Source organism: Podarcis tiliguerta (assembly GCF_965153285.1).
Source record: "Podarcis tiliguerta genome assembly, chromosome: 5".
In the NCBI taxonomy this organism is placed as follows: domain Eukaryota; kingdom Metazoa; phylum Chordata; class Lepidosauria; order Squamata; family Lacertidae; genus Podarcis; species Podarcis tiliguerta.
The window spans coordinates 55,165,098-55,189,139 of record NC_139538.1 but is presented as its reverse complement, the minus strand read 5'-3'; the positions used below and the strand labels follow the sequence as shown (position 1 = coordinate 55,189,139).

The 24,042-nt window shown below is 39.3% G+C and overlaps 1 protein-coding gene and 1 long non-coding RNA gene across 8 annotated transcripts in view; one reads left to right on the top strand and one right to left on the bottom strand.

The window, feature by feature from the left end:
* CTBP2 (C-terminal binding protein 2) overlaps positions 1-24,042 on the top strand; it is a 196,741-nt gene that overhangs the window by 48,589 nt on the left and 124,110 nt on the right. The gene's annotated exons all lie outside the window — the stretch shown is intronic.
* LOC310677226 lies at positions 4,618-17,736 on the bottom strand. Its single transcript, XR_014511007.1, has 3 exons — positions 17,694-17,736; positions 11,124-11,187; positions 4,618-4,820 (listed from the first exon to the last, which is right to left on the bottom strand). It is a non-coding gene; the product is annotated as an uncharacterized lncRNA (long non-coding RNA).

Sequence of the window (24,042 nt, the reverse complement as noted above, 5' to 3'; positions counted from 1 at the left end):
ATTGTACAACCAGCTATACAACCATGTGCTATCCCCCTTTTTGGGTAGTCTAAGATCACAGCACAATGAAAATATCAGATTCTATCTGTCTGACATTAACGTGGAAGTAACTGCAAGGATGGCTGAGTTTTTGTCAATACTATCTTTTAGAGTGGTGAATGGCACTATTTGTGGGAAGAAATTCCAATGAAAATCCTTGTTATTATATATTTTACATGGCTGTGTGTGCGTGTGTGTGTATGTATGTATGTATATATTAGACGAACTAATATCAGTGTACTGGAAGAAGCAAAGATCACCAGTGCTGAAGCAGTGATTCTTCAACATCAACTTCATGGGACTGGTCATGTTGTGTGGATTCCTGATGATCATCTTCCAAAGCAACTACTCTATTCCGAACTTAAAAATTGAAAGCGTAATGCTGGTGGTCAACAAAAGAGGTTTAAAGACTGTTTCAAGGCAAATCTAAAAAAATGTAGTATAAACACTGACAACTGGGAAACACTGGCCTGCTAGTGCTTCAGTTGGAGAACAGCCTTTACCAAAGGTGTCATGGGCTTTGAAGACACTCAAACTCAGGACGCAAGGGGGAAACGTGCTAGGAGGAAGGCACGCTTGACAAATCCACACCATGATCAACTCCCGCCCGGAAACCAATGTCCCCACTGTGGAAGGATGTGTCGATCCAGAATTGGCCTCCACAGTCACTTACGGACTCATTGTTAAAACCATGTTTATGGAAGACAATCTTACTCAGCTACGAGTGATCGCCAGAGAAGAAGATATATGTATATATTTTAATTTATATATATATGGATGGACTATATTTGTAATGCCTAATAAAAGTTTGGCGAAGTAAGAACTAATCCACTTTCAGTGTTAAAACATTTTTCTTTCGCAATGATAGAACTCCAAGGTGAAGCACCAGCCCCATGAAAGTAAATTTGGAGCAATAACCACATCACTGTGACCATCAACTGAATTGTTAGGCTGAAGGAATATCTGAATAAAACATTTTGACATCCAGTATTCTTACCTATCCTCCATTTCATATTGACTACCAGAATACTTCTCCAAGCCAACAAGCTATGTGTGACCTGATAATATAACTTCTTGCTCACCTGATACACACAACCTTACCTTCTGATCCAGTGCTCCCCATCTCTTCTTTCTCTTTTGTCCTTGTCTATCATGGTATTATTTTCCTACTTATCTCACTTAAAACAAATACTGGATGTTCTATGATTCCACAGAGGCCAAAGACCATAACAGCAGACATAATTTAATTATTAGAAGCCTCTTTTGTTCCTTACGGTTTTATACCTTGTAATATACCTGCTCCTTTAAACTGTTTTTGTTCTAATTTTACTTGCAAGCCTTCTCTCTGTTATTTGTGATGGTGGTGGTGGTTATAAAAATATTTATAAATTACTGATAATCTTAGTATCCGAGAGCTTACTCTGCTCATTTAGACTGTAATCCTAGGAGAAAGTCCCATTTAACTTTGCACGAATTACTTCTGAGTAGGCATGTATAGGATTATACTGTTAAGGGGGCAGTTTTGAACCATAAGTGGATTAGGTGTATATGCAGCAGAAAGCTGGTGTTCAAGATTGTTATATTATGAATGGCATATGTGTTAATTGGTATATGACTATGATCAGGGAAAGCACTGGTCCTCTTCCCAGGTGGCAGAGAAACTCGGGAGCAGCGGCTGATTCACCTACGATATACCACTGGGTGAAGTAGCCATTGTGCCCTGGCCCTCATACTGGTCCTGAGCGATGTATCTCTACATTGCTCAGGCCTTCCTCCAAACTACATACATGTTCCTTAAGGGAGAAAGCAACCTCATCCAGAACAGACAGCATTCCCAGTTTCTGGTCGTGAGGAGAACCCAATCAACATGCCTCTGTCTTGTCCAGATTCAGTTTCAGCTTGTTGACCCCTATCCAACCGACCACTACGTCCGGACTGGGTCAAGGACTGTCACAGCATCTCCTGATGTAGATGAAACAGGGAAATAAAGCTGCATGGCAAGGGCAGTATTATATAATATTTGTTGGTTTTTCAGGATTTCTTTTGCGTGCACTGTTGTTGTTTCTCATATCTGCAGATCCATTTTGATAAAAATTAAAAATTGTACCTACATTATGTTACTCTGCATTGACAACGCAGTACAAAGTAGCTAGGGATTGAAGCAGTGCTTTGTGAAGCATCTGGAATGTTGTTAAACAAATGTGTTGGTTATTAAATAAAGCCTTAGGTCATGCACAATTCAGTTCTACATCCTTTAAAATGAATGGCAGTTTTCCTATTGATTAAAGCTACTAAGATTAAGATAACATTGGCAAATGAATCACTTTATTGTGGTGGTTTGATCATTTATAAATCAATTTGATTGAATTTTCCCCTGATACAATTCTCAAATTCTCCTTGCATTTCCCTAAAGTACTTCCAACAAAGTGTGACACCTGTTTCAAAACATGTTTCTGTGTCAGCATGATTTTAATGATTGCTAGGCTTCTCTAGCTGGCAAAATGTTATGATGTTGGAACACTTCTGTACAGTTGGGGAAGGAGAGGAAGGGAACACTTTCCTGAGTTCAATGATTCAGTCTTGAGTGGGATTTTTGACTTTATGACTATAGTAATTAATGCTCATTAGGTTTCAGTCTTGCCTCTCTTAAAGTTTTTTAAAACAGGTTCTCCTCCACCCTCACCAATCTTTTCCCACCCATATTAACAGGCCAGTAGCATTTTTATGTTTGCACATATTCAGTGATGAGTTCTTCTCTGCAGTGCATGTGTGAATCATATAAGTAATTCGGTCCTGAAACCACCATCTATTTCAACCTCAGTAATAACAGCGACACAGGTGGCGCTGTGGGTTAAACCACAGAGCCTAGGATTTTCCAGTCAGAAGGTTGGCGGTTCGAATCCCCGTGACGGGGTGAGCTCCCGTTGCTGGGTCCCTGCTCCTGCCAACCTAGCAGTTTGAAAGCACATCAAAGTTCAAGTAGATAAATAGGTACCGCTCCAGCAGGAAGGTAAACGGCGTTTCCGTGTGCTGCTCTGGTTCGCCAGAAGCAGCTTAGTCATGCTGGCCACATGACCTGGAAACTGTACGCCGGCTCCCTCGGCCAATAAAGCGAGATGAGCGTTGCAACCCCAGAGTCGGTCACGACTGGACCTAATGGTCAGGGATCCCTTTACCTTTTAATAACAGGGTACTGTTACTATCCTCTTGCTAGAGATGGAGGGCTAAGGTTGATTGTTAGAGGCTCGAGAGTTGAATTAGGTTTTTCCTGATTATTCTCTTGAGCCATTTGTTGTTGACACTACTTGAGGGTAGATTACGATACATTTCTGTCATGTCTGGTTGAAGTCATTTGACATTGTCATCCTAGGCTATATTTGAAGGCATGTTATGCAGTCGCTTTCTGGAGGGGAGCAGATCTGGGTCTGGTCAGTTTTGGATTGGGGATTGCTCAGCAATCACATGCATTCTGCCTTGAGTTCTGTGACAAGAGAAAGGTTGGCTATAAATGTCCTAAATAAAGAAATAAACTGGTACTTGGACCGTTTGACTTTCAGGGCTCAAGTCATAGAACGTTCTTCTGTTCCAAAAAAGGCCGTAAACAAACTTCGTACATTAGCCGGATATAAGCAGGAAGGATTATAGCATGGCCACATGACTAGGTAGTGGAATTTTCATTGCTACTATTGAATTGCATTCAGTCATGTGATGGCCAACCTGCCGTCCAAAATAGTACAACCTAGACACAGAATTGCTATCTCAGTGTGAACTGTGTCCAGGTGGTGACCTTTTGTGGGATTTTTCTGCTTGGGGTGCCCGGTTGGGGTGCCTGGTGCCTTGCTTAGCTTACTCTATTGAGTCTTCTAACTCCATCTGCTTTATATATTGCTTGGGTTTTGTTCTTCTTCTTTTGTTACTTTATTTATATAGCACTTTTCTTTTCCTGATTCAAAATAGCAAAATTACAAAATTAAAACTATTTATAGTAAAACAATGCCCATTTGAACCAGTTAAGCACCAGTCCAGAAAAAGTTAAGTCCTGTTCTGGTTGATTTCACCAAAAACAAACCCCTATGTTGCAATAAGAACCAATCACAACAATACAAACACAACACATAGGCTAATATTTAGTAGTATTGTTGTGACTGGTCCATTTCACTGCAGCTGGTTACTTGAGACTTACTTGAGTCACGTTGATTCCAGTGAATTTTAAGCACGACTAACTTTCTGGATTGCAGACTTAACATGTCTTTCAAAAACAATGCAAACAATCCATTACGATCCCAATAGTTTGGCTTTCTTTCTAAAAAAAATAATAATCTGACAGATTCTTTTGTCACTGGGGAAAGACTTCCACAAAGCCTGCTGCTTCCTTTTTATGGTATTAGATTATGTGTGTTAGCCTTAGGGCTGCTTTATATTTTATGTAAAAATTGAGTTTGCCATCGGCAGATTGGTGCTTCCTGTGTAACATGTGAAGAACAGATGTTGGACCTTAAAAAAACACCTTTTTAGGTATGAACAAGAGCTCTGGTGGGGCTGTGGCTTCCCAGTGCATAAACACAGGCATTTAAGGACATATGTTTGTTGTTGACATATTACACAATAGCCACGTTTGCTATGGGTATAAACACAGACATATTTCCTGCACCAAAGACATGGTGAATGACGTGACCCTCAGATTGGTAGGAGAGGATATGATGCGTTGGATATCCTGCATTAGGATAGCTGGTTCTTCTCAATTCTTGCTTGACCAGAACTTGTTGGCTGCCGTTCGAATTCTGAAAATATAACCATAATGTTGGTGATGCTTGAATAGTTCGCTTTCCCTCGCTATGACCCGGTCAGTAGCTGAGAATTGTAAGTGGCGTCTTTATTCGGACTGCAAAAGAGACAAGGGTTAGGAGATGCAGTCTAAAAAGGCCACTTCACATGAAAAGCTGTTAGATCCAGGTCACTGAGTTTGGTCGTCTGCATTTTATGACAAAGTCTAAAAATGCAGATTTGTAACAACCTATGTTAATGAATTCCAACTGCTCGAATTCCACACTGAATAATGGCTGGAATTATGAGCAGCAGTGATTTACAAGAGCTGGTTGAATGCAATATTTTTTCAAAATTAAGTTGACGGAATGCTGAAATAGCACGCTATTTTGATTAATGATTTTTTTTTGCAACAAATAACGTGTTGGCAAAGGAAATTCTTTTCTTAACAATAAAACAAAGGTGATAGAATGACAATTTCAAACGTCCAATAAATTTTTAAAATCTAGTATCACATTTTAAATGTAATTTTGTGCATATGGAGAATGGCAAATGATACCTCTTTACCCCGAGGCTGCCCACTTTTCATACATCAGAAATATTCTATTTAAATGCAGATTTTGATTTGCTAACTGGTGTAGTGTGTAAGGAGAAGAGATGGTAAAGAAGGCAGGAAATCTATATCTTTTTAAAATTAAATATCTGATTCACATGTCACCCTATCAAGGCGAGACATTAAGGTATTTTCTAAATATGGTAGAAATGTGTGTTCCTGGGTCTACATACCCTTAGTTTGATGCATGATTCCAAAACAATAGCGGGGGAGGGGGGGAGAGAAGTTACATCTAAACTTTGTAAAAGCAGTGAGACACCGAAGGAAACAAAAGCTTTTTAAAAGCAACAGATATTTTTGTACTGAAGAGAAGGATAAACTAGTACAATCAACAAAATATATCAGGCTTAAAATACGCTTAACTTGAGTACACTATGCCCTTTTGGTTGAACTTGGAGATGAGCTAATTATACACTGTTGTAATAATTTAGAAATACAAAACCTTTATTCAAGACATCCTTTGTACTAACGTAGATTATGAAATTCAACTCTAAACCACGTGTTTCTTTTAAAGGCAAGATTTAGGGGCAGGATGGAATCTATCCAACTGAAAAGGGGGCAGCAGAGAATGTTAGCACACAGATGACAAGCCATTCTTTCCCATAATCAATTTTCTGTGTGAATTCCCCTGTTTGGTTTCACCATCAGTTAAATTGAGGACTCCCAAATACTGATTAGGTGCAGCATGTGAATTTGAAACACACAGTAATAGAATCAATATTCACCAAGTTTTGTTAAGCTTCTGCAAGCTGTCATTGCACAAAGGGGAAAATCCTCTGGCATTTGAGGCATGGAAGAACATAAATAGCACAAATTTTAAGAACAGAAAGAACTTAGATGTGAAAATATGAGCTTAGCAAGTGATCCTGTGAGTGCATACTTGTAGTCTCAGTAAGTATAGTGGGCCTTACTCTCAGGTGAATGTACGCAGGATTGCATTTTAAGACCAATTCCTAATATAGGGCATCTAGAATTATTGTGTGTACGCTTTTAGTTGGAGAAAGCTTCTGTGTTTGTCTTTTGTTAGATATTCTGATTCTTAAACCCAGTTATCAGTGTAATGCTCAAACGTGTCCCACTGTCTGATGTGGCCTTATAACCCTAGTAATTGTGTTTAGGGTTGCAGCCCAAATATATACTATTGCTGCTAAGTGACACTAACTTACACACTTTGGCATCTGAGGCCTATTAGGTTTTATTGACTGTTGTTTTGCCCTAGGCTTCTTTGAAAAGGGTTATTCAACTCTTCCCTTGCTCATAAAACAGAAAAAATAAACAAGATTTTCTTAAATAACATCCTTAGAAATGGAAAAAAGAAATGTTAACAATCTTCTTGGTTCTTGTAGTTAGTACCACTTATGCATTATTAGTGTTTTGAAAAGTCCATCATTACCCCTGGGGTGAAATCTTCTGTTCCTGGCAGAAGAACCTTTTGGTCTTAGAACTTTTCCTGAACCAAAACAATCCATTCTGTCTGTGAGTGGAATTCTCTGCATGTGCATGGCAAGTTTGTCAGAATGAGCCTTTAGATTTCTGTGAGAATCTAGATTCCTACCCTTATAAAACTCTTCCTAAATGTTTGAATTACTTACTTGCTCCTTGTATAGCAGATTCTTTGCACTTTTCCACCTATATTCCTTGTTCCTAGCGTGTGATCTTGGTTCATGGCATTTCAGGCAACTATTTGGACAATATAATTTAGTTTTCTGGTCTGTGTAACATTGAACATGCAACAGGGCGTGTTTGATGGCTGGAAAAGGCCCTACAGCGGAGGCTTAATGGCCCTATGGGTTGAATCCAGAAAGATGCCAGTGGAACTAATTCTGATCTTGGCACTGTTTTGCAGAGGGTTGCACAAGAGCTAGCAGGAGACTTCACACAACACTGATTTAGTGCAAGCATGTATTATCACATGTTGTGGAAGGTCAAGTGCAATAGCTTGTCCAGAAGGACATGCACAAAATATTATTTATTAATTTTATATAATTTATATGCTGATCTAGTAACATTTTATTACACTACAAATTTAAGATTGCTTTAGTCTGAGTTTGATAGTGAAAATATATTCATTGTATGTGCAGTATATGTATTTATTCCTAATTGTATAAAATAGAATAGAACTTGGGTGTCCTGAGTATATTTTGTTTGGTTTTTCTTTCCTTCTTCCTCTTCTCAAATTTTTATTTTTAAATGTATATCCTGGCTTTCCTCTTTAACCAAGAATTCAAGCTGAGTATGTCAAGAATCCCATTAATTCTGTAACCAGATAATGAGCATAAAGCTAAAAATACAATAATAGCCAGAATTAAACATGTGCTTATTTTGTAGAAATGGGAAAACAAAGTGGCACACACCATTTTTCTAATAGATCTCAGAGAGACAGAACATGTTGGGCTTCTTTCTCCATAAGTGTGTTACCACAGTAGAAACGATCCTGCTCAATACTGCTGTCACACAAATCTCCAAAAGGGGAAACATCCACATAGCAAGTTCTTCACAATTGATCTCAGAAGATAGGGATGTTCATGGGGGAAAAGCAATGCCAGATAGCTGGATTCTGCAACAAGCTAAATTCACTATCTTAAAATTTTGCACAGGTATTCATTGTACCATGAGAACAGGAAAAATATCTGAGCTCCACATAAACACCATCACTTGTAACAAACAGCCATTGTTTTTCAAGCATGGCTAGAACTGAAATATGATGATAAATTTGGAAGTTGCAGATTTGTCTTTCTCCATCTAATATATGTCTCTGTGTCAGTGTGTGGAAATATTGCTAATGAGTCATTTGTAGAAAGTAAAGCAGTTGATAAAGGGTTTCCCTCCTAAACTTTCTCTCTGAATGCAGTGTTCTATTTAGTAGTACAAAGCAAAGGATATTCTTTCACTAGGTTTTGTCTAAATAGACTACATCAGCGGTTCATGAGTTGGAGAGCAGCCCATTGATCACACAGTGAATGCCACTGGATTAGATACAGATTACTGGTCTAACAAATGACTCACAGTGTTGGTATAAACTAGAAATAAGTGAACTGTTCAACACTCACAACTGAAATGGTCTGTGTTCGGACAATAAACATTGGCCTTAATAAGCTAAGATATTAATGTGCTGGTTGCACTCACGGTTGCTTCACTCCTCCATTTGCACTAGTGGGGAAACAAGTCAGGAAGCAGTAGTTAACCACAGATTCCCATTTTGTCCAGACTGGAAAGTATGGTTAATGGTTTCCAAACAAACTAGGATATTAGCCAACTTTGAACCATGGCTTTATAGCCTGGCTTGCTTTATTATAGTTAATGACTATAATTTCCTAGTTTGGATATAACAGGAAGATAAGGTTTATACGATCCGAAGAGAACCATAAGTGGACATAACGGGAAGATATGGTTAATTAACTCTGGCTTCCTGGCATATTTTCTGACACGCAAAGGGAAGAGTGAATCAGCCGCATGTGGAGAAGCCACATTCATATCTTGGCTTCTTAAACTGAGTTTTGATACAGCATAGCCAATGGGGTTGCATCTCACTTACCTATTTTTATTGATACATGTCTACTAATTAACTTGTCATTGTGGGTTTCCCATATTTTCGGGTGGGTGCTGTTCTACTTTTGAGATGGTGCAGCACAACTTCCAGTAGGAGATGAGTGGTATCAATTTACAGGCACTTTCAGTCATCCCAGTGTCAGTTAGCTAAATGAAAAAAAGTTTGCTCATGAACTATTCCAAGAAATAGATTACTATGTTAGTTTCCCTTTAGTCCGGTTGAATACCAGAAGGACAACCCTTGGGGGTTAATTAAGATGACCGTGTAATTTGTATGGTGCTTGCAATCGTAGCCTGATTGTTTGAAGCTCTCGTCACATGGTGTTTTACCATGAAGTGGCCATCACCTAAGAGCAATGGGAAGAAAAGCTTAATTTCTGTATCAGCTTATACCCGTGTCTAATATCTGAGGTGGATTGATATATCAGGACTTCTAGCTCAAAGTGGCCAGACCCTCATCAACACAGTTCTTGAAGCTGGTGAAACTGAAATAGGTACAGAATGTACAAATCACACCGTCCAGAGTATCTAACAACACCTCCTCCCACTCCCTGACAGCATCTGGAGGTGTAACTGCAATCACAACAACTTCCTTGCTATCTTTTTGGAATCCTGAAGACTGGGAACAATTAAAAAATGCCTTATAGAGATGGCATTGAATCATAGAATCATAGAGTTGGAAGGGACCACAAGGGTCATCTAGTCCAGGAATCTTTTGTCCAACGTGGGACTCAACCCATGACCCTGAGATTAAGGGTCTCCTGCTCTACTGACTGAGCTATCATGGATGACACTTCAAGGCATAACAGAAATGGTCTAGAACCAAAAGTAACTTTGGACTGGAAGTTTTCTATATTTATTTTGTTTTAATTCAACAACTGTAGATATGAGTGAAGTCTATTTCTGGTATGTGTCACTTTCAATCAAATTTTGAATTAATTTGTGGTTATTATTTTTTAAGAATCGTGTTTATATATGCATTTCTCAACTTAACTTTGCATTATTTGAGGGAACAGCTGCATTGGGAAATGTGAATGCTAGTGGTATACAGTGGTACAAAAGCTGTAGACCAGGTCAGTTTGTGTGGGAATTTGCAAAGTTCCAACCATCAATGCAAACCAGTAAGGAATTTGTGGGGTTCCACCATGTTTATGGAGTAGTCTTTCCAGAGAGGCTTGCCTGGTGCCTTCACTGAGATTTTTTAAGCTGCAAGTGAAGACCTTTTTAGTTGCAAGGGCTTTTAAATATCTGGCAAGCTATTTAAGCTAAAATATCTGGAAAGTTTTAAATATCTTAAAACTTTCTGTTTTAAGGAAAGCTTTCAAAGTCTGAGCAATTCTTTACTTTATAATTTGATCAGCTCATTACTACTAGAAAGGAAAGCTTTTAGTCTGAAACTTACTGTTTTTATTGTTGCATTTTAACCATCGTATTTTACCTTAGTTTATTGTTTTATTCTTCTTTCACCCAGAGAACACATGTTACTTGTTTGGCCACATGTTTGGCCACGCAATGGTAGATAGGATACAGGTTGGTTTATCGGTTGCTAGACTAGTATTAATAAATCTGAATATTCCAATTGGAGCAAGTAACAGTGAAGCACAAATTCTTTTTCTTGGAGTAGGTCTATGCCCTTTAAAATAATATTTAAACACTGATTAAGAAATTACTGGGGGGAAATACCCAAAGAAAACATGCTTGATATATGAGCATCTTAATTTTCTAATACTTGATTGGAAGCTGCTGCTATGATTTTAGTTAACTATAGTCATTCTTTACCTCTTTTTAAAAAGGAGAAAAGTGATTGGAATGGATTTACATATTGCCTTAACAACTTTCACAATAGTGCAAAGCTCCCATCAAGCATGTTATCAGATTATTTTATTATGCCAACATTAATATTGGAAGCACACACATAATCTGGAGTCAGCAGGTTCATACACTACTATCTCATTAAATTTTCAGGCAAAAGCTGCAAAAATTAATTGGAGGCGTGTAATAGTTTAGAATGTGAGCTGGCTTATGGTAATATAAATTACATGAAGAGAAGACAGTTTTATATACTGAGAGAGGGAAAACTGGTTTACTTTAATGAGAAGAGATAGAAATGTGGAGCTATTTTTTCATTACAGATGCACTCTAAACTGTTTGGACTTACTTGATGAATAGAGTTAATTCTCTGCTACAGTTCCAATAATTCATGTTGCACAGTTTAATGACTTCTAGATAAAAACAGGATTGAAATGTTAATTTCTATGAAGAAATTGGAGCACTCTCATATATCAGGCTTTTTTTCTATTAAACTACTAGTTAATTTCACTAAACAGGTCTCTGGAGATATTTCATGCTACATCGAGCTTTGCATTTCCTTTTTATTAAAAGTTGGTTTGGTTTTGAACATTAGCTACTGGAGAATTTCACTCGTACTTAAAACCTTCTGCCATAGTTTATTAGAAGTTTTGTTTATTATAGTCAAGGCTGCTTTGAGATCCTGTTTTTAATTTAATGCTTAAAACAACTTAGGCATTACGAGTTGGATCCAGAGGTATCCCTCTCTATCCCCAAAGGTATTTACAGCTCCTGGAAAAGCTTCATTAAATCCGAAGGTGTCATTCTGCTTGTGCAAGAGTTTGCTCAAGCTCTTGCACATGAGGATGCAAAATAACAATTTATTTATTTCATATTCATATAAATAATTACCTATTACAGCATTGTTGAGATTCTTCTGTTTGTTTTTGCACAAGAATGTATGGAACAAATGTTGGCGCTCTATTTTCTCCACATCTGGTTCTTTGGCGACAACAACACTGTATAGCTTATATCATCTTTCTTTCTTTACCTCCTGCTTAACTAGCCCTATCAGGCTGTTGAATTAGCTCTCAACCATTAATAATTGATATGATAATTATGCTAATAATTATAATAAAACAGTTATAGAACAGTAGATTTTCCCCCCTAACACTGAGTAATTACTTGCCCTAGCTCTGTTAAAAGATGGAAGTGACATTTTTGTTTTTTGAAACAGACCTCTCCAGATATTACTGTTAGATCCAGAGGTATTGCTGCCCAACTATTTCTTTATTTAAAGCAAGTTTTGATTCTAAAGGATCTGTGTGTGTGGACCTACCCAAAATAATAACTTGATTCACTTTTAGTAACCTCTAACATGCACTTATGTAGCTACATTTTTTGTAGCTACTGAGTCCAGCTCCGAGGACCTTCTGGTGGTTCACTCAAAGTGAGAAGTGAGGTTACAGGAAACCTGGCAGAGGGCCTTTTTGGTAGTGGCACTTGCCCTGTAGAACGCCCTCCCATAAAATGCCAAGGAAATAAACAACTACAGTGGTACCTCGGGTTAAGAACTTAATTTGTTCTGGAGGTCTGTTCTTAACCTGAAACTGTTCTTAACCTGAGACACTACTTCAGCTAATGGGGCCTCCCATTGCCGCCACACAATTTCTGTTCTCATCCTGAAGCAAAGTTCTTAACCGGAGGTACTATTTCTGGGTTAACGGAGTCTGTAACCTGAAGCATCTGTAACCCGAGGTACCACTGTATCTGACTTTTAGAAGACATCTGAAGGCAGCACTGTTTAGGGAAGTTTATAATGTCTGATGTTTTATTGTGTTTTTAATATTCTTTTGGGAGCTGCCCAGAGTGGCTGGGGAAACCCAATACAACAATAATAAATTGTTGGTGGTGGTGGTGGTGATTTTTCCTTGTTCTGGTTGACAAAAGAATCCTTGTAAACATAAATTTATTATCATCATGAAGTGATCTGTTGTCTTCAGTATGTATGACAGAGGGTAGAATCCGGTTGGTACCCTTGATCTCATGAACTTTTGATCCAGTGGAAGCATCTGTTAATGGAAAAGGAGGGAGCAACATTGCTAGTTCTTTCTCTGCCTGCAGCCTCCAGTCTCCCCTGGAAATCAGCTCCAGATCATTGAGGGGATTATCTAGAACAGGATGGAGGGGAGCGGGGGTAGGGAGAGTTGCAGAGGGAAGGGGGAATTGGCAAAAACAGCTTTCCTTCATCATTTGGTAGTAGGGGCCACAGATGGATCAAAATCACTTCCATGAGTTCAAGGGTACCATTTCGATTATACTCAGTTTTTATTGGGGTTCATGCATACTGGGATAGCATGTGCCATCTCAGCAAGTGAAACAGCAACAGTGCTGATCCCTGCTAGTCCACAGGGCTTTCAAGGTTTTAGTCATTCAGTCTTCAAAGTGAAATGCTATGTTGAGTAAATACAGATTACTACCAGGAATTTAAATCTGGACCAAACAGTAGACACCTTGCACTGGTTATTTAACTGCATTTAGCTTTCCTTATTCATGATTACTTGGGTGGTCTTCTCTTAACCCTAGGGCAGTGTTCCAGCAGATGTACCTTCTGCTATTAACTGAGTTTCTGTAGAGGATTTTTTAATACCTTGCTATTGTGCCTTGACTTCAGTGCTCAGATAGTGTACTAAATATTGTTTGGCTTGTGGGTGGTGGCTGATCACTTTGTTGTTGACTTCCAGACAGGTCAGAACAGAAATCATGTTATTTTGTCAACACGGCTCTTTGGGAAAGGGCAGGTCTAGATCCAGTTGTGTGAGACATTGGATACTATTTCTGTTGTGTGATACTTAAATATTTAGTATATAGAGTTGTTGCTATATGGTTCACCGGGGGGGGGGGGGGGGAGGCAAGGCAAGGCAACACCTTTTTATTGAGCCAGTCTCAAGCGCACTAGTCCTTGGAGGTTGCTAGCATCTGGAAATATTTGTTGGACTAACAATACAATTCTTCCTCATCCCTTATTTTCCTGCCATGTTCATGTGGTAGTCCTTTTTTTCTTTTTAATCTAGTTTAATTAATCACTGAAGTAGCAGGGTACTTTTCTTAAGCAGTTAGTTGTGACAGTAACGTTAAAGGATGAATCTAAAATGGCATTTTCTTTTATTTGTAATAAAACAGCAATACAAAAGATAAACAGAAGAATAATGGGGGGGGGGCAGAATATGGACCAGACCAAGCCATATTCTCATTTCAATACTTTTACTCCTATCCATGATAGCTAGATGGAACTAGATGCATGACCCTCCAGATGTTGATGGGCTCTGGCTTCCATCTTCCCCAGCCAGGATGGCCAGTGATCCAACAACCTCTGAGAGACCATAGGTTCCTACTCATGGTTGTATACCAGATGCTGAGAGTGATTAACAGTGCTGCTGTTGATACGTAATGGAGAAGTTGTAAGCTTCCTAGAAGTTGATTATGTTGGAAACAGATCCCTGCTACTTGGGCTGTTAGATTCATGGGTTTATTGGTTTGAGATATAGTAGATATAGATATAGATGATAAACTTACAAGATACAGAGAATGTGCAAATGGGATCAGGGACAAGCTGAGTAGCCCTTCTTCCTGGCATCTGGACATAGTGCAGAAATGCCTGAAGGGAGGGAGCCTCAGGGTTCCAGATCCCATGAAAGCCTGTACAGGTGAAAGCCTCCTCCCTCCCTCCAGATGTTTGCACAGTATGTGCAGATGCCAGGAGGAGAGGCTTTTTGGCTGAGCCCTGTTTCTACTTGAATGTTCTCCTTAACTGTAATACCTGAAGAAAGTGTTTAACTTGATAGCGTCTGTCACATGTTAACAAATAGTAGGGGGGGGCAGTTGCAGTCCATTCCCATAAACAGAAAAATGATGTGCCTGCTCTAATTACAGAAGCCCTCCAGTCTGACCTCAGCAGAACTATTTAGCTCAGTTAAAATGCCAAGTCAAAGGCATTTGCAACTCATTTAAAACCCAGGGGAAAGAGAGAATGCAGTTTTATAGTTCCTCTATCATAAAGGACCAAAAATTTAATTGGGAACTGTAATGTAATCCATGTTTATATGTGATCATCATCTTCATTAAATATCACTCTGCAAATCAGGCAAGTAAGGTTGATAAAATACCTGGGTTAAGAGCACCTAGTGGGATTTGAGGGTGCAAAAGAAACTAGCTGTAGATTTTAGGGTCCTTCACGATTGCAGCTACTCTGTAGATAGCACATTTTCCTAGATGCTGCAGCCTGCAGAACAGTGTCCAAAATGTGTGTTTGTACACAGTCTCCTCAGCTCTATTACCACTATTGGATTGTGCTATGTATCTAAATTTACCAAACTGCAGTAGCCGTGAAAGATCAAATGCAGCCCCAGGTGGAGAGAAAACCACACATTCCATCTTCAAGATAGTAAGCAGTTTCATAAGTGTACCACAGCTATTATTTTCATACGTATCTGGTGCACAGGTAGATGGATCCAAGAGGTTAGCCCACTATAGTACGTCCCATTAGGAATAAGCGACGAGCTAGCTTTTTTGCATATAAAAGGCACAAGTATTGGAGAGGTACAGGTACAGGCAATATGAAGTCTAGTATGTATGGGACGCGGGTGGCACTGTTGGTTAAAGCCTCAGTGCCTAGGGCTTGCCGATCGAAAGGTCGGCGGTTCGAATCCCCGCGGCGGGGTGCGCTCCCGCTGTTCGGTCCCAGCGCCTGCCAACCTAGCAGTTCGAAAGCACCCCCGGGTGCAAGTAGATAAATAGGGACCGCTTACTAGCGGGAAGGGAAACGGCGTTTCCGTGTGCGGCTCTGGCTCGCCAGAGCAGCGATGTCACGCTGGCCACGTGACCCGGAAGTGTCTTCGGACAGCGCTGGCCCTTGGCCTCTTTGAGTGAGATGGGCGCACAACCCTAGAGTCTGTCAAGACTGGCCTGTACGGGCAGGGGTACCTTTACCTGTATGTATGTATGTATGTATGTATGTATATGTATATTTTTTTTAATGTCCCACTCTTTATCATAAGACTTTAGGGCAGGTTACAACAAGTACATATATTAAATAAAATATAAAAATAAAATACAACATTAATAAAATGGTCAGCTATCTACTACTCAGGCCAATTCCACAACGTTAAACAACCTGAACAGAGGCAGGTCTTCAGCAGGCTTGCATTTCTGTAGTTACTTAACATTTATGGAAAAGACAAGTTTCCAGCTAGTTTGACTTCTCATCCTGTGCACCCAGCCCTATTTGCTTAAGCTTCCATATCCCTGAATTCCATCTTGTACCATGCCCTCTTGGGTAATGGTTTATATTAACTGTTTTCCAAGTACAGATTGGAAATGGCAGGTGCCAGAGCCTATGACAGTTTTGCCCCAAGGCAAAGAAATTCTCTGCCCAGCGACATTAGATCAGGAAATTCCACGTCCATGCTTTAAAGCAGGCAAAAGACATTTCTGTTTTCTCCAGCCTTTTAGTTGGCTTAAGGAAAGTGTGTGTGTGTGTGTGTGTGTGTGTGTGTGTGTGTGTATTACAGTCTTGTATGGCACAGCCCTAGGATGTTTGTCAGGAAAGGCACTTTCTAAATGGATGCCTTCTTACATTGTATGACTTCAGTATTTGACACTGGGATTTAACAAAGTGTTTCATGTATGAGGTGCGGTATGCAATTATTTTAACCCATTTTGCTTCCTAGTGTGGAAAATCTTCTTAAAACGGACCCTGCTAAAGTCATTGTACCATATACAAAGGGGTTATTAAAATGCATTCTAGAAATAGAAAATTGGATTAGATGAGACACTTTTGGCTTTGAGGCCTTCTTCAGCCTCATGGCCAAGATGTCTCATTTAATCTCATTTCCTACTTTCTGCTTTGAATTTTATTAACCCCTTTCCCCCTCTTCTCCCTCCCCCCTTGCCTTTCTCAGCTTGCATTTGTTGATGCATTTAGTTCCCATTGCTTTCCCATCCTTCGCATGTAATAGGAACCCTTTGGTCTGATAAGTGGCCGGTGCCGTTATACTTTATGCATATGAATTGCTTTTACATCAAGAAGCGCCTCTTCCCATTTTCTTTTGTTCTGTCACCAAGCTGAATTTCTTCTTCTTCTTCTTGTCCTCAACTCTTTCGTTTCCCTTATGTAAATAACACCTGACAATTTAGTTATTTTATGTAAAGTAGTGCCTTTCAAACAGTAGCAGAAGGCAATAGGATTTTTCAGTTGAACACCAGTCACATAGATCATCAGGAAAATCTGAAGAGATCAAAATGTTGCGGCGATTTAATGTACCTCATTTTTCATCTCTTGAAATTTACTGGCCTTCAATGGTTACCCAACAGTGCATTTATATAATGATAGTAAAGGAAAGTTGCATTCTTGAAGCAGAAAGTATGCTCCTGTCTACTATGGGAAGTTTCCCTTCCTGCACATCATATTCTGATAGCAGTGTGTAATGGTCACGTACTATCTGAACCCAATATTTTGCCCTTCATGCAGCTTGGGATTCCATTGTGCTGTAATGCGGGTTTGGGGTATGAGGTGAACTTAGTGTCCCAGATGTTGACCATTAAATATAAAAAATTTCAACTTTGCAGACTTTTCTTGTAGTTTGCATCTTTGTCTATGGGTATAACAAAGTTTTGATTTCTTGGAAGTCTTCAAATGCTTACTCTTCTCCCTTCAGACTTTATTTGCTGCTATGTGTTGGAATATTCAGCATCCTAGCTGGTGTGGTAGTAAGTTAACCATTTGGCAGATTAATTTTTTGCCTTTTTGGCAGGGGGAGGGAAATACAAGAGCATCCAGTTTTTAGATAATTTAAAGGTAGAAATAATGATGTATAACACAGAAATATATATATTTATAATGTCAAGTAAATACAGTGTCTAGCAATTTGTATATACCTACCATGCCGGGAAGTGCCTAGTGTCATAGTGTAATGAATAGAATAGACTAGAAATTAGTTTTTTAAAGGCTGAAGCAATATTTTTTAAAAAAAAATATTTTGGATTTTTTCTGATTGATTGGTAGTTTTTTCCTGAAGTTATCTTTTACCCCCAAAGGGGGAGGGGGAGAGTAGAGAAAAGTAGTGAAATCCCAAAGTCTGCCGTCTCACGTCAGCAAGGGTAAAAGTTGGAGGAATATTTTTCCTGACATTCTGTTACACCACACAGTTGATTTATTAATCGCTTTATATAAACAACTGTCTCAAGGTGATTTACATAAGATAATTAAAAACAGTTAACACAAAACAGCAGGCACATTTAAAGCAAGACTAAAACCCAGAGTAGATACTTGTGGCAAAGACCCATTTTATCCAGCTGAAAAAACCCATTGGGACATCTTCAATTGCAGGGGTAGGCAATCTAAGGCCCGGGGGCCGGATGCGGCCCAATCGCCTTCTCAATCCGGCCCGCGGACTGTCAGCGTTTTTTACGTGAGTAGAATGTGTCCTTTTATTTAAAATGCATCTCTAGGTTATTTGTGTGGCATAAGAATTTGTTCACCCCCCCCCCAAGAAAAACATAGTCCGGCCCCCACACATGGTCTGAGGGATGGTGAACCGGTCCACGACTGAAAAAGGTTGCTGACCCCTGTTCAAGTGTTTCCAGAAAATGATAATAGTGGGCACCTGTTGTATCTTATTGCTTATAGTGCACCACAATACTGTGAGGGTGTAGAAATTGTAAAGTGAGGATTGATGATGTTTGCCTTGCTGTTGCTTCTTATACTCTTAACTGTTCTTGGATTTAGTCATGTGTTGTTTACAAAGTTCTCAGAAAGGAACCCTTAAGCTGCTATGGACACCACCTTGTTCCTTGTAAGAGTGAAAAGCAAAGAAGGGAACAGGAAAGTATTTGGTGAACGTAAGTGAGAAGTAGTTGAGGCTATAGCCTACTTCAGACATCTCCTGCCCTCTGCTTTTGTCTTTGAACTAGCCCTGAGCTTTTCTGACAACATCCTAAGTGATAACAGTAGGCCAGCTCTGTTAATGTAATCTCCTTTGCTTGAACTGACCTCAATTATTATTATTTTTTGTAACTACCCATTGTTAGCTGGCAGCTTGAAGTGTTTCTGAGTACTTTTGGATGGTGACATCACTGACTTTCAAAAAAGAGAAGGGTGGTGGCCGTTGTTTTTTAAAAAAATCTGACTCAAGGTCATTGGATCGTTTGTCTGCTTGACTGACCAGTTTCCATGGATACATGCTGCTGACAGCTTCTACACAGCTGAGGAATAAACAGAACTTTGCTTTCTAAGAATTATGTATGTAAATCTAAAGATGTGTGATTAGGGCTTACTCTCAGGTAAGTGGGCATGGGATTGTGGCCACACGCTCTTACCAAAGCATAGTTACAATGCTGCTTTGTTTACTTTAATATGCTGGAATTATTTTTTTCCTAATACTTGTAAATTTAAAAGACTTTCAGAATACAGCTTCATTCAGTCTTTAAAATTGCAGGAGGCTTATATAAATCACACTTTTGTGTAACGGCTTCTTTGTTTGCTCCTGGGTCATTCAAACCGACCAGAAAGCCTTGACTACAGGTTTAAATGGTCTTAGATTTGATAGAAAGTGTTAGCAAAATTATGCAGTAATTGGAAAGCATGCTAAATTACAATGGAAGGTGGGCATAGATCTCTGAGTTGGGTTATCTAAAAAGAGCCTCCTTGAAGCGTCTCCGTCACAATGTTCAGCAGGAAGACCAGTTTGTGTCTCATTGTTTTAATTGTATGTTTGCAGAAACTATTTTAAACTTGCTTCTCCCATGTCAGTTTCAAAGGACTGGATTTAATCCACTGAAACTATAATGCAGCTAGAAATTTAAATAGATGGTTATATGCGTTGGAAAGAAGCCAGCAAATGGAAGGACAATGAGGAGCAGGTGTGTAAATGTTTAGTTTAGTACGGAATTTCTCATTCTCTCCTCTCCCACCCACCCACCCTCTTTTTTTTTTTTACTGGTACTCATGAGCCAGACAAATGAAACTTAACTGAAAAAGTCAGTGATTGATCACATCTTGGGTAAAGGGTGTAAAAGTCTATAAGAAGAGAAATGTTTTTACTGACAGAGTGAAATTATCATATTAGGGTATTGGCACCTGTCAGGCCTGACTAGTAGGGTGCTTTCATAAAGTGTCACATAGTGACATTTGATAGGCATTTAATGCAGTGGGACAAAAGAATGGGAGTGTGTGCTGCTAGGGATTCTATTGGTACTTTTAAGGCCATGTTTTGACTGCTGACAAAGCCTTTTTTAAAAAAACAACTGTAGCAGTAAGTAACCCAGTATACTGGTGTACATCTCCAGTTTCACAGGAGGTGATTTGCTGTTTCTTTGGTGGTATCATAGCGCATAGCCTGTTGAAGGTTGCCTGTTGAAAATGTTTACAGTCTTAGCAGTTCCTCTATTTTGTTTCGCTTAAAAAAAAAGCAACCCTCTTTAAAGTACTTTGTATTTAGCATATGATTTTCATTTCCCAGCTGAATTTCAAGATAAAAACAAACAAGATAATTTGTGTAACAGATGAAGTTGTAATCCCTTGGCTAAAAGCAGTACTTACAGATTGCCTGGATATTTATGGGCCTAGCACCTTGAGCAGTAAATTAGTTATTTTAATAGTGTTAGCCTTATTTCAAGAAATGGACTTATGTGTTTAAGTAATCATAGCCACTGCTATGGCAGAAGTTAACCAGATCCAGGACCTCCATTGTTTTGATCCCTTTGTTCAATGACCAATGATTTTGTGCACTTGGACAATGGCAACAATTGGTGCTCCTTCATCAGAAGGTTGGGAAAATACTTGAGCAGTGTAGCTGTGTTGCTCAGAAAGATCATTTTTATATGTGAATGAGAGTTTGCCCTGGAACTGTTTAAATGCCTCTTTTTTTAGCGCTGTTAGTTCTGTAGCAAGCAAAGCCTATGGGCTGGTTGAAGGCAAGTAGGATACAGCAATAAGGATGTCACTTTGATTGCTATTGTACAAGCCTCTCTGCATTGTTGTTGCTTTGATAAAATTGTTCCTTAAATTTATGTTGCTATTTTAAGTAGACAGGTGTGTGATGATGCAATATTGAATAGATTGTAACTACTGGTGTTCAGGTTTCTAGCTTAAGTTTGTGAGTTAGCAGTGTGTTCTGTTGTAGGGATTTCATTTGCTACCAGAGTAAAATTTCGTACTTATACCTTCAACCTGAATTTTCTTGACCCCAGAATATTCAGGATGCTGCAGACATTCTAAGCTGAGCATAAAATGCTCCTGAACTTGTTAAAACACAAGAGTTAAAATTATTTTCACATTCTGCCTTAAGGTATGCTATTAAGAACATAAATGTATTATGTTCTAATGTATTATTATCCAAGCAGTGTTAACTGCTTGGAACATTTATTTGATGAAATCAAATCATTGCAGAATTTCAGGTGCAGTATTGAAGCAGTTTAGCATTGCTAAAAAGAAACGAGGAAGTGTAAACTTCATGTTTCAGCCTATTATAGCTACTTGGGATCAAGCAATTTTTCCAGTATAATAATTCTGTCTTATATTATCTGTTCTCTTAGGACAGGGCTTCCCAAACTTTATTCCCAAAGGATTCCTTGAAAATTTCTGAGGGTCTTGGCGGAACATTTAATGATATTTCAGCATTAGATTTTGGTGCCTTTCAGTTTGTCTCATATTCACAAATGCATACTATTAGTTCTAGCCCTTTCCCCCCTTGCCCCCCAAATAGCAGCTTACACAATTGGTTTGATGTTTGATTCCTTTTGTAACTACCTGATACAGCAGCAAAGATAAGCAATGGCTGCACAGGAATTAGAGGCCAGTTCAGACTTAAGGTAGGAGACCTAAGCTTTTGCCTCAAGGGCTATAATTTTATTACTTCATTAAGTGCTTTCTCCTACATTTTAAATCTTTATACATCTCTAATTGTTCCCACTTTGTGGCTTTTTAACTCCTTGTTTTTCTCTAGTTGTCTTCCTCTACCATATTTTTTGCTGTGTCCAAGTCAAGAAATAGCATTTGCTGGCCTTGCTATAAAAAAACAACCCACATGGTTCTGCAAAGGAAGCTGCTTTGATGGTAGAGAAATTTCCAGCCCTTGCGCAGCCTGTAAACAGTGCCATTAGCTAATAAATATCCCTGCCCCCTACTGCGTCTTATGTGGGATCCTGTAGTATTTTTATTGCTAGGGTGATCCCTCTTTTGGTAGCATGTGGTGCTGCAGCTGGGCCACCAAGGAGAATCCTGCTTTGTGAAGATGAACGGAGAATATGTTCCTCAGAACTGCCATGCTTAATGAGGCTAAGGTTCTGGTATTAGGAGATGTTAATGAGCTGGAGCATATAAACTAACCACAGGAAAAATCCTTTTAATGGCAGCAACAGCAGCAGTAAAAAGAAGGATGCTGTTAATACAGAAGCTGATTCACAACTTGGTGCAGTTGGAACAGAAAAACAAGTCTGAGAAACTGCCACCATCTCAAATGTGATGCTGTTGACTTTAAGAAGCAGTCTCCACTGTGAAAGAACTTGGGCCAATACACCTGAATCACCACTGCAGGATGAATGTATATGAACTCAGTGTCTTAAAGAGTTACAGCCACAGGGAATGTTTTTAGCAGGTGCCCAAAAGAGTACAGTTGAAGGTGCCTGCTTGATCTGAATAGGCAGGGAGTTAGGAAGTGGTGTTGTTGTTTAGTCGTGTCCGACTCTTTGTGACCCCATGGACCAGAGCACGCCAGGCACTCCTGTCTTCCAGTGCTTCCCGCAGTTTGGTCAGACTCATGTTGGTAGCTTCGAGAACACTGTTCAACCATCCCGACCTCTGTCGTCCCCTTCTCCTTGTGCCCTCCTTCTCCTTGAGTTCTTACAAATGCAGAACAGGAATTGTGTGGCAACCTGTAGTAGTGCCAATTCTGCTGACTGAAACAGTCGAGTGGACACAATGTATTCCAAAACTCCAGATGATCCCACTCAGCATTTTCATTGAAGGCTGCATGAAGGCTGCAAGTAGGACTGGAACCACTGCAAAGTGGTGTCACCTACCCCTAACTCAGACAGTCGCTCCAGAAGGATACCATGGTTGATGGCATCGAAAGCAGCTGAAAGGTTGATAAGAATTAACAAGGACAAAATTTCCCTGTCTCTCTCCCGACAATTACGGTAACTTCTTAGGTGCTATAGTCAGATTTCGAAGGCTCTTTCTTGTCTGTTCTGTTTTATTTGGGGAGTTTACCATTAAACTTAGATATAGATAGAGATATCAGCCATACTTGCACATGTTTGCCATATTGCATTAAAAGGAATTCTACCTGTAGTTTGGGCAGCTGAAATTAAAAAGTGAATCTTATTATCCTCCAGCAGATACAGCCTAGCTACAGATAAGAAGCTGCATTTTACAGTGGTCATGTTTATTTCAAAAGCAACTCTTGCAAACAATATGAACATGAAGGAAACCACATAGTGCTGATTTCCTCTTGAACATTTGGGGTTAGAGGCCTGGTTGCAATGCTTAGACAATAGGGTAATTTGTAATATCTAGCTGGAAAGGTTACTGTCCATGTTTTGTCACCTGTTTTGTCTCCAATTTGTTCAGTTCTTCATATAAGAAAGTACCTTCTAGAGAGGCCTGAAAAACTAGATCTAGAGGACAATTCTGCTGTTTTCCCCGATCCTATTTAATGCAGTGTTGTAAATAATGGGCCAAATAATGATTGCAGATGTTCTAATCATCAGCCTCCCTTTCCCAAACAGTTTAAGGGCCTGTTTGCAAAGAATTGTTCTGAAGAACTGAGTGATATTACTGAAAATAAATCTGTGCTAACTTTTTATAGATTCCCTAGTCAGTCTTTTTCACAGGACCCAGGGGCTGCAAACCAAAGATGCTTCAGCCTGGCAACTGCATACTTAATGAGCATTAAAGGCACTTACAGCACAGGATATAGTCCTGCAGTGGGAAAATTGTACAGCTGTTATGAAGAGTTTTATGTAGCTGTACATGTCATGGCTGAATTGACCATTGTCATCTTCTGATCAAGATTAATAAAGCAGCTCAACAGTTTTTAGATATTATTTTTCCATTTGCTGTTTGAAGATAGCACTGGGAGATGTGTTGGAAGAAGCTAGAAGGTGAATTCTGTTTTTCTTCAATAAATCCCCTAGACTGTTTGGGGAAAATAGATGGCTTCACACATCTGTAAAAACAATGTAAGCTCTCTGGCCATAGTTTCCACTCCATTTATTTCAGAACTGATATC